General features: G+C 42.9%; 1 long non-coding RNA gene across 1 annotated transcript; it reads left to right on the forward strand.

Moving 5' to 3' along the window:
- The first annotated feature begins 1,862 nt into the window (after positions 1-1,862).
- On the forward strand, positions 1,863-11,229 carry LOC102149410 (uncharacterized). The gene is made up of 3 exons (XR_001378335.3): positions 1,863-1,968; positions 9,980-10,055; positions 10,750-11,229. It is a non-coding gene; the product is annotated as an uncharacterized lncRNA (long non-coding RNA).
- The last annotated feature ends 204 nt before the right edge of the window (positions 11,230-11,433 follow it).

Consider the following 11,433-nt stretch of genomic DNA (forward strand, 5'->3'; position numbering starts at 1 on the left):
TATCTGTCTTCTAAGACTTTTCTATGCACACTCTAAAAGGACAGTACAGAACAAAGCTGTCGATGCCCCTTGGTCAGAAGACATGAGAAATACAAGACACCCATGAATTGCCTCCCAGCTCCCATAGCCCCTGCCAAAGGGATGGGACACTGCAGGTCACAAGGCTCCACTCCGTCCAGCTACAGCTAATTAGACTGGTGGTAGGCACCTGCTTCAAGGCCCGTCCCTTCAGAGGTTGGCCAATAAACAGGTGCTAAAGTTAAGGCAAGCCAGCCTGGTTCTCTCGCTATTTTATGTTGAGAAAGAGAGAATTCCCAGTAGGAAATGGGAGCTGAAGCAAAAGGGTTGCATGAGGAGGGATATTAAAGTTGTGAATAGCCATGTAATGCTGAAATGATGAAGAAGCAGAAAATTAGAGCAACTAGAAACTGCGAGTGAGAGAAGATAAGTGAGAGTGGATTGAAGAGGAAGCCAACTGTAGTGGAGGGAAGGAAGCTGAGCCCTGTTACCGGTGGAACAGTACGACATAGAAACAGTCATGGCTCCTTCCTTTCCCGAGGCATCTTCTTACTTTTCGTCCCCATCTGCTACCCACACCAAATATGGGCATCCTTTATAGTGACACATACACAAGCCATTACTGCAGAGAATTTGAGTGAGTTTCTTAGCTAAGTAAACTTTGGTTATGAATATAAGAGGTGCAGAAAAGATGTAGGACAGTAAGAGTAAATTAGCAAACATTTATTGAGTACGTACTATATGCCAGGAATGCTTATAGGTAGTTTTATGTGCTTTTTCTTAGTTAGTCCCAACAAAACTTCTTAGAGGTAGACTATTCTAATCTCCAAAAGGCAGCAGAAGGTTAAGTAGTTGGCAAGGGTCACACAGCTAGTAAGTAAGGTACTCAGGAATCTATTCCAGTGCTCTTAACTGCCTTGTTATATTGCCTTCCACGTGGGTGAGTTCACACTCAAGTTAAGTATAGATGAAGTAAGTTTCAGCTAGAGTACTAATAGTTCTTGCAGACTAACTTGCGAGTTCAATAGCCCTTTATAACATTGTTTCAATGGAGATGAAAACGCTAAACATTTGGACCCAAAACTACTCAGAAATTGGTAATTATCTGTATTAATAACCATAGAGAATAAGCCCAAAGAGGCTAAGGAGAGGAGCCTAAACATATTACGTTGATTTATTCTCCTACCTGAAAAAAATGATCTCAGCAGATGGAGAAGTTTATGTTACTTTCAAATCCACTGCAGAGAGAATTCTGCCTCCACTATTTTTCGTTTGTCAGTCCCTGTGGTACCCATAGTGCCAGTGAACACTATCCACACGTCTAAATAAGCAACAGCAATGACGTGGTCAAAGGAAACCTGTTGTATTTCCACAGACTGGTAAGACCTGGGTTGAAAGCAGGTTGTGATTGAATAGGGGTAAATGTCAGGTCCCTGTTAGTCACACAAAATCCACTCTACATGGGCTTGCCCTCTCCTAATTAGTCTCTGTCCCAGACAGCTAATCCTTTTGGTTAATGAGTACCTATGGCATCATCTCCAGTAACACATACCACAGGAACCTGGGAGAGGTTTGCCAAAGCAAGTTGGCAAAGGTGCTTGTCTTCATAGACTGCTTTGTATTTAGATTCAATGAAAAACTAACAAATCACCAATGTATCACCTCACTTAAGGAAGAGGCAGTGGCTTGCCCATGATCACACAGCCAGAAAATGTTGGATCTAGGCCTTGAATTCAGGTTTTCTGACTCCAAACACAGTTCGTCCACTCTGCCAAAAGCTCCGCCCTTGCTTTCTTGCCCAGTGTAATCCTCGGGTGAGTCAGGGCAGCAGCTAAGGTTAGATCAGAAATAGGTTGTGTTTACCTACAAGCCCGCTTTGTGCATAGGTCTCAGCTTCCAGCAGACAAAGTGGGAAAATAATAACAAAGAAGCAGATCAAGACATTTGCTTGTGAGTTGCTATTTTTCTGCTTCCATTTTGGGTCGGTTTTAAATTAGGAAAGGCTTGGGGTAGGGAGAACATAGTGGGAAAGCGGGAGAGCTGGAAGGGCTAGAAAATAAAAGCCAATGTCACTGATTCTCTAGCTTCCAGCAACTGAGAATTTCTCAACAGGTATTTGGCACCCTTGCGTGGCACAAATGTTAGACTCCTAAGGGATTTTAAAATAGAAGTGTCAATATTTTAAAAAATATTTTAATAACATCTCAAAAATACATGAGAAATTAAAAGAATATACAACAAACCCCTACATATACATCATCTATCTGCAGTGGATTTGATGATTTAAGAATCATTAACATTTTATCATACTGGCAAAAAAATACACCATATGTATATTTAAGTATATATAGTTGTTCCTTTTCCTCATAAAAGGGCAGTGTCCCCTAGGAAAGTTGTGTTGATTCCAACCTCCACTGGCTGACACATTCTCAGAGGCCCTTCTAAAACCATATGGGTCTCCGATAGTCAAGGATGGTGAATAGGCTTTGCCTAACTCATCGGCTCATTTCAGGCCACAGTTGGGACTGTATGTCCACCTTAAGTGCAGGAGAGAGGGGTTGGGGGCTGAGAGCTGTCCCTGCTCACAGCTCTACTGCCCTACGTCCCCCACCACCTCTCTGTTTGCTGTGGGATATTTCACAGTTGTTCCGTCTAGTAGCTTCCTTCCCTGCACACTTTAAGAGATGGCGTTGTTGTAATGCTCTGCTCCCAAAGTGCTATAAAAGTGGAGTTGCACTGCATTCGGAAAGATGCCTGTAATTCATGTCTTAAAAGAAGTAGTTTGTCCTTCTCTGGTTGGAGTCTCTTTGCAAAAACTCTACCGTCTAGCCTGCAACCTGTTTGCCAGTGTAGTTCACCCCTAGAAAGTCTGCAGGAGGCTTCATGGGAAGCAATGTTTCCTCCTTTCCGGGCTTGGCGGTTAGGCTCATGTCATCTCTGCTAGACAGGAGTCCAGGCTGCCTTCGCATTTCTGCAAACTTCCTTTGCAGCAGGCCCTTTATCAAAATGAAAGTACAGGGTGAAATTTGAAGTTTTATAAGGACGACAACACTGATTAATAATCTGTAGGAGCCGGTGATTGCTTCGTGGTCCTGAAGTAGGAAACCTGCTGGGTGAAAAAAAAAAACATCACAATGAAGGGAACATTTTGTCTTGTAAATTGAGTAGCAGCATTTTCTAGTGACCTGTTCATGTCAGAGATGATGTCTACAAAAGTGAGGATAAGACTCATTGCACCCAAGGAGAATATTTATTCTTTTCAAATGGAAATACAATTTAGAGTTGTTCTGTGCAGACTTTCTTGAGCCTGGGAAGAGGAAAGTGGAGGCAATGTTTACACACTCCTCCAAGTTATAAGGGAAGAAAAAAGCCCTCAATCCTGCCAGTTACTCCAGAGGTGACAGACTCTAGCCTTTTCTTCTCTGTCCTTTCTTCCCTCCCTCCTGCCCCTCCTTCCTTCCTTCCTTCCTCATCAGCCAGATTATCTCAGTTTAAATCCTAAGTCTGACCATGTACTAGCTGTGAAATCTTGAGGAGCTTGCTTGACTTCCATGTGTTGTTGCCTCATCTATAAAAGAGAGACATATGATATTTCTCTTGTAGGGTCATTATGCGAATTGAGTGAGTTAATACACGTAAAGTACTTAGGATCCTGTCAGGCACGGAGTAAGTTTTGGGTAGGAACGCTTCTTTCCCATTCCCAATGTTTCCTTCCGTGTAGAGGGAACTCCGCTGCAGAGACACTCCTGGCCTCTCTCCACCCCTCACTTGTTGGGAAGTGGCTTGATCCAGTTAGAATCAGGGTGAGTGAACTGGCATGCTTGTCTCAACTTCTTTTCCTCTCTTGGAAGTAAGCAGCTGCCTCTGCTTTTCGGAGAGCAGCCCTCATCTGCCCCAGCGTGGTAGTGACAGCACATCAGGCTAGTTCTGGAGGTCACTATTAAGAAGAGCAGCACTGCCCTTACACCTGCCCAGCCCTTCACTGCAAACAGGGGTCCTGCGCCTTGGAGTTCTTCCCTCAAAATGTTCGAGTCCCCTTCCAGGGTCTGGAACTGACTGGACAGGCAGCAACGTCTGGGTGGGGTTCAGTGTGCGCCCCAGACCTGTGTCTGCCTTCTGGGTGCTCTCTCCCCCTCCACCCTGCAAGTGGACTCAACGAGACGCCCCAAGAAGTTCCACGACTCATATCTGTGGGGTCATTCTGAGGCCCCATGTCTGGACTCTGGTTCCGGGAGGGTGATCTGGCCAGCAACTCCCTCCCACTGAATGGTAGGGTATTTCTTTTGCAAGAGTGAGCAAGATTAGGCCACCAGAATCACGCTGATTTGGAGTACCTTTCATTCACATCAGAAGCAAAGCAAGATCAGGGCTTGGCTTGAGCTGCATATGTGGGCCTATATCCCTGAAGTGCCACCTGGTCTATGGCACTTCAGGTGAGGGCCAGGAGGTGTCCTTTACCTGTTTCACCCCCACTGCTATCACCTGGGGCAGTCACCCACCCCTAGCAGGTTTCCTGCGTGGCTATGCCCATCTCCTCTGAGGACACTTGAGACTGTTGCACCAGCAGACCCTCTCCATCCATGTCCTCTCCTGGCTCCAACTGTGGTGACGTCATGCTCTCATAGGTTGGCCTTAAACTGTGCTGGATGAGGGATCAGCTTTTCTTACGCAAAAGAAACCACTCTTAGGGCCAGCCCCATAGCCTATTGGTTAAGTTTGGCATGCTCTGCTTTGGTGGCCTGGGTTCAGTTCCTAGATGTGGACCTACACCATTCATCAGTGGCCATGCTGTGATGGCGACCCACATACAAAATAGAGGAAGATTGGCACAGATGTTAGCTCAGGGCAAATCTTCCTCAGAAAAAAAAAGAAATTGCTCTTCTCCTTCGATCCATCACTCCTCCTCCCTGCTGATGGGGTGTGGAAGGCAAGAGCAGGGTCCACATTAAAGAGATCATCTTCTAGGAATGCAGTGGATATGGCCTAAGGAGTTCAAGAGAGGATGGAGTTGGAAGCTATACTCTTCTGTTTATGGTATAAAATTCAGATCAGTAAATTTAACATATCTAGAAAATAAACTACTGTTCACATTTTCCTGCATACTCTGGATAACACTTGCATAAGCGGTCATCGTCAATGAAGCACAAAAACAACCTTTGATAGAGTCATCAGAAGCTGGTATTCACAGGCGACTCTGTGGATGATGTAGCATCAGGAGTAATGATGCAACCAGCATTAAATAAATGGAATTAGGCAACTGCAGAGGCCAGAAGACCTATATTGTTTCAATACAAACAGGTTCTGGAAGGCCACATCATCATGAGTAATAATGCTGTTGCTATCATTTCCTCACTGTAGGAAATATGAAATTAGCCAGGAACAGTGCATATAATAAAGAACATGAATAAATGGTTCCTGGAGCTGGGCAGGAAGAAATGGTGCCTGGATAGTATGAAAAATCATCACATGCACTGATGAGAACACAGACAAATATGTAAGCATGTCTTTATTCATTATTTGTTCTAAATCTTGATTGATAAGTCACAATCCCTCACATGGGCTGATGCATTTTATAAATATATTTTTTAATCAATTTGTTTATATAGACAAGGGCCCAACAAAAATATTTCCCAGAGCCTTGCACACCCTAGGAGTGGTCCTGGAGAAAAGCATTTGCCCATAGAAATAAGCCATTTCCTCCATCATAGCTTTATCAGTAGCAAAGGTGTTATTTTGGCCACTATCTGCTGCTCTTTTGTTTATTTCTCAGTTTATTTAGCATCTGATCAGGAAAGAAGGGTGCTATTTATTCAGACCCTGTCGAAGTCCCCACTAGTAAGCAGTCAGTAAAGGTTAGTTATTTTTTAAGCTTTCAGGTTATGTTAATTTTTTATTGAGGTATAATTGGCATATAATATTATATTAGTTTTAGGTGCACTACAAAATGATTTGATATTTGTATGTATTGTGAAATGATCACCACACTAAGTCTAGTTAACATCCCTCCCCATACATAGTTACAAATGTTTTTCTTTGCAATGAGATACTTTAAGATGTACTCTCTTAACAACTTTCAAATATGAATACAGTTGTATCGTCACCATGCTGTGCATTACATCCCCACGACTTATTGATTTTATAACTGGAAGTTTGTACCTTTGATTCTCTTCACCCATTGCAGCCACCTCCATCCCCCAGCCTCTGGCAAACACTGATCTGTTGTTCTCTGTATCTATGAGCTTGCTTGCTGTTTTTTTTTTTTTTTCCAAGATTCCACATATCAGTGAAATCATACAGTATTTGTCTTTCTCTATCTGACTTACTTCCCTTACATAATGCCCTCAAGTTCAATACATGTTGCCAGAAATGGCAAGGTTTCATTCTTTTAATGGCTGAATACTATTCCAGTGTATATAGGTCCATTGATGCATGAATTGAATGATAACTTTGCCAGGTAAAGTATTCTTGGTTGGAGTATTTTTCTTTCTGCACTTTGAATGTATCATGCCACTCCCTTCTGGACTGCAAGTGTCTTTTGAAAAATCTGCTAATAGTCTTAAGGGAGTTCCCTTGTATGTAATAAGTTGTTTTTCTCTTGCTGCTTTTAAGATTCTCTCATTGTTTTTAACTTGTGATATTTTAATTATAATATGTCTTGGTGTGGGTCTCTTTGGGTTCATCTTATTTGGAAATATATGGGTTTCCTGGATCTGGATATTCTTCCCCAGTTTAGGCAAGTTTTCAGCCATTATTTCTTCAAATAAATTTTCTGCTTCTTTCTCTCTCTCTTCCTCTTCTCCTTTTGGAACCCCTATAATGCAAATCTGCTTAAAATGTCCCATAAGTCCCTTAAGCTATTTTCACTTTTTAAACTTCTTTTTTATTTTTGCTATTCTGATTGGGCAAGTTCCTTTGACCTGTCTTTGAGTTCACTGATCCTTTCTTCTGTTTCTTCTAACCTGCTTTTGAACCCCTCTAGAGTATTTTTCAGCTCAGTTATTGTATTCTTTAGCTCTGTGACTTCTATGTGGTACTTTATTATATTTTCTATCTCTTTGTTCAAGTTCTCACTGTGTTCACCCATTCTTCTCCCAAGTTCAATGAGCCTCTTTATGACCAGTACTTTGAACTCTTTATCAGGCAGATTACTTGTCTCCATTTCATGAAGATTTTTTCCTGAGGTTTTATCTTGTTTTTTCATTTGAAAAATATTCCTCTGCTTCCTCATTTTGCTTAACTCTCTGTGTTTGTTTCTATTCATTAGAGGAAACAGCTTTCTCTCCCAGTCTTGGAGGAGTGGCCTTATGTAGGAGATGAACCTTGTTGTTCAACCCTGCCACAGCTCTTGATTGTCTCTCAAACCTTTGTGCTTGTCCAAGCAGCCTATTTTATTTTTAATAGCTCTTATAGTTGAGGGTGTGCCAAGACCTGTCCGTGTCCCACAGCTGGTGATCTCAGCACCTAGGTTCATGGTGATTGGAAGCCAGACCCTCAGGCAGCAGCTTTAAAACTATGCAAATATATGCAATCCTGTGGGACTTCAAGAGTAAGCCCTGCCTGCTGACCACCAGAGCTAGGTGATCTGGAGGTGTCCTCTGGGTGACAGTCACAAAAATCGAGGCTCCAGGCAAGTGTATAAGCTCCTTTCTGGGAGATACTATAGCCGCCCCTGATGCAGGAAGTGTTAATAATCACTGGAAAAGGCTTGCCAACAAACTGTGATCCGGAGGTGAGAAGGCCGGTCAGCCATGACAGGTAAGACCTCCAGGGTGGGGCAACCTAAGACAGGCACAGTCGCCCGGGGGCACAGATGGAGACAGGATATCAATATCAGGAGCAGGAGGGGCCGTTGCCTAGGAGGCCTTGCCTGCTCCGAGATAAAAATATACAAGCACAGCAATAACATGATAATATCAAAACAGAGGCCAAGGGAGGGCTCCTTGAGAAATCACTAAGAATTCTTGGCATTTGCTAATTACTTCATCCAGAACACCTGTGATGTTTAATAGATGTAAGCTATGTATATATTGAAACACTGGTTATAATAAACTCAGAGTGGCCATCAGCCCTCTCCGCATCTATCCTGATGTGTACATTGGATTGCAACACTGACAGATACCAGTGAGCTGGAGCAAGGCAGAAGGAAAGCACAAGATGCTGTCCCTCAGCTTACATTCCTTGGGAGTACCTCCACAGACCTCTAGAAATATGCCAAACCTGAAGCCTGCCTCTCAGGCTGAAGCTTCAGGAGCAGTAAATAGGCCTCTTTCTCACGTAGACTGAGGTGTGTTTCAGTCTGCTATCTGTGCAGTGTCCTGGGGGCGGTAGTCAGCCAAGAATTATCTCTCTGATTTTATAGTCCCATGGGCCCCAGGAACCAAGACCCCCTGGCCTCCAGAGCCAGGTGATCAAGGGACATCACCTGGACTGCAGAAGCAAAATCTAGGACACCATACATGAGAACTGGGGCACCAGATGTATGTAAATCTCCCCTCTGGGAGATAGTGGTGCTGTGGAGTGTGCAGAGGGAGAGTGTGAAGATGATACCTGACAAAGGAAAAAATAAGAAGGTCTAGAGGGAAAGAAAGGGGAAAAAAAAGATGACATCTGCAGCTGTAGTGTGGCAGAGGAAGAGCGTGAAAATGCCACCTGCCAGCTCCTTCATCTCCATTGAGCATTCCAATTGGCCCCTGCCCCTCCAACCAATGCTTTATTAGCAAATGAATCTCTTTGATAAAGTCTGGGCCCTTTTCAAATGTCTGCTTCTGTGCCGGGCCCTGGACAGGTGAGGGGTTTCTCAGTGCACTACAGCCATTTGGTTCTCATGGACCCGAGTCCCATGGGTTTTCAAAGCCAGATGTTTTGGGGGCTTATCTCTCAGGTGCAGGTCTTAAATGTTGGGATGTCTGATGTGGAGTATGAACTCTTCTCTCCTCAGGGAGAGGCTCTGGGTTTTTGACTTCCTTCCCAGTTGTGGGTCACTGTGTGGGGGATGGGGTTTATGGTGAGATTGTGTCTCAGCCTTTCTTACACTCTTGAATGTGGCCTTTTGTCCTTTGCCAGAGTGAAGGAGTTGCTCAGCTAGTTTTTGGGTCTTTTTCAAAGTAAATTGTTCCATACATAGCTGTAGATTTGGTCTGTCTGTAGAAGGAGATGAATTCAGGATCTTCCTATGTCGCCATCTTGAACCGCCTTCTCAGGTTGCATTTTATTTTTCATTCTTCTCCTTTCCCTCCATTCCCAAAAACTTTATAAGCTCTTCTCTGAGCCCTGCAAGATTCTTGGGATTTTTTGTTGTTTGGTTGTTCATTTGTTTTTACAATCATTCCAGAGACCTGGACAATCTCTAGCACAGAAAGATGTTCCCTTCCTTCTTAGTATCCTTTAGTAGTTTTGACTGGCTGAAAATTCGTTGCTTCCTAAACCTCAACTGCTCTACTCTTGAGGCGCATAGACTGTACCTGGGCCTTGACTTGAGAGGAAGAAAGTGAGGGAAGAACTTTCATGGGTTAAAACACAAGATGCCCAAAATGAAGGGGAATCTACCTTAGCATTTAACCCAAATGATCAAAGGATTATCGTAATGGTGGTATTCAACACAGCAAAATTGGAAGCAAACTAAATGTTCACCAGTAGGACATGATAAAGTAAATGATTGTGAAACCAATCAACAAAGCAATATGGAGCGCTTTAACATTATGTTTAGGGGGACCTGGTAGAGATATGGAATAAGACTTATGTGAATAAAACCAAGAGGAGAGGAAGAGATACAATTTTATAAACGTATATTCTGTGGTTATAACTATGGAAAATTTGGCATCTGAAAAAAGAAGATAGAAATGAAGTAATAGATAAGAATTAACATGTTAGAGTAATTGGATCATAAAATTTCTTTTTTTAAAAAGCTGAATGAAATATAGTTATATTACTTGTATAATTTTATAAGTGCTTCCTTTCCAAGGGAGGCTCAACCATCGCCTTTCTCCCAGCAATCTGCAGCCCAGAGGCCAGGGTCAAGTCCCCACGCCTGTGTCACAGTAAGTTGTCTGCCCTCTTATGACACCCTTCCTCTTTTCCCTCTAATTTGTTGTTTCCCAAAAAGGACTTTTTGGACCATTTGAAACAGTCTTAAGGGGTGAAGCTGAGGAATCTTCATTGTAAACAGATTCCTGGATGAATCTTACGCAAGCTAAAGTTTGCAGCAAACTTTTTTTTTCTAGAAAAAGCCCTCAAGGAAATGCACACAGGGATTTCCATGATGTACGTTAATTTTTGAAGCAAAATTAACGCACTGAAATTATGTCATGTGTTTCTGTGTGTGCATGCGTGTGTTTTAACCTAAGGATTCAGTGAACACAGTTTTATTCATCCTCAAAGATTTTTGTTTACAAAGTTTTGTTGTTAATAATTTTTGTTTAGAAAACTATCTTATAAGCCAGCTGTTCTGTCACAGGACTGCTATTTTCTTTCCCTCCGTTTTGAGGCTCACCATAATTACAGCTGACATTGTGCTAGGAAGAGAGGGCCTGTCTCCATCACAACAGACCTTCTGCTGCACTTGGAAAGGAGACCCTTCTGAAGTGGGGAATGTTCTCATCCTTTTGGAATTCCCCTCAAGGCAGAGATTAAGAGTCCAAGATTTCACTCAATCGCAATCATATTTGACCTTTCTTTTTTTTTGAGGAAGATTGGCTCTTAGCTAACATCTGTGGTCAATCTTCCTCTCTTTAGCTCTTCTACATGAGACACCACCACAGCATGGCCAGATGAGCAGTGCCATGTCCCAGAGTCCGAACCGGTGAACCCTGGACCACTGAAGCAGAGTGCACGAACCCAACCACTGGGCCATAGGGCCGGCTCCCATACTTTACCCTTTTAAGAACTCTAAGGGGCAAGAATTTCCCTAATCTTTTCCAGAAAAGTAAGAAAACAAGCAGGCATGTTTTCTAAAACAAGTTGAGGCTTTTCCCAAGGGGTCTGCAGCCCTGGCATGAACTCCTTCCTCATTGCTATTTCTTGGGAGGGCTCCATAGGCCCATGGGGAGACAGCCAGGTGCGCAGTCGGGGGTCCAGTCATTCATTGTCACGTGGATTGTCAGGAGGTCCCCGTGCTCGTCTTGCCAAGTTTTGCTAAAATTCAATTTCCAACACACAAGTACAAACTTCCATCACCTCCTGTGTGTATAAATAAACATGCTACATATTTAAAAACTCATGCCTTCTTTAACAGTCATTTGTAATTTCTGATCAGGATAAAATGATGTCTAGATTTTCACGGAATTCATAAATAATAATTAAGTCCACCAGTAATCCACTCTCCTGAACAGCAGGGGTTCCATTTAAGTCGTGCACTAAACACAAGGCCCAAATTTACGTTCAAAGCTTTGAAGGTAAATTAAAAATTCTCCTAGGAGA

This window comes from Equus caballus, chromosome 14 (genome assembly GCF_041296265.1).
Source record: "Equus caballus isolate H_3958 breed thoroughbred chromosome 14, TB-T2T, whole genome shotgun sequence".
Taxonomy (NCBI): domain Eukaryota; kingdom Metazoa; phylum Chordata; class Mammalia; order Perissodactyla; family Equidae; genus Equus; species Equus caballus.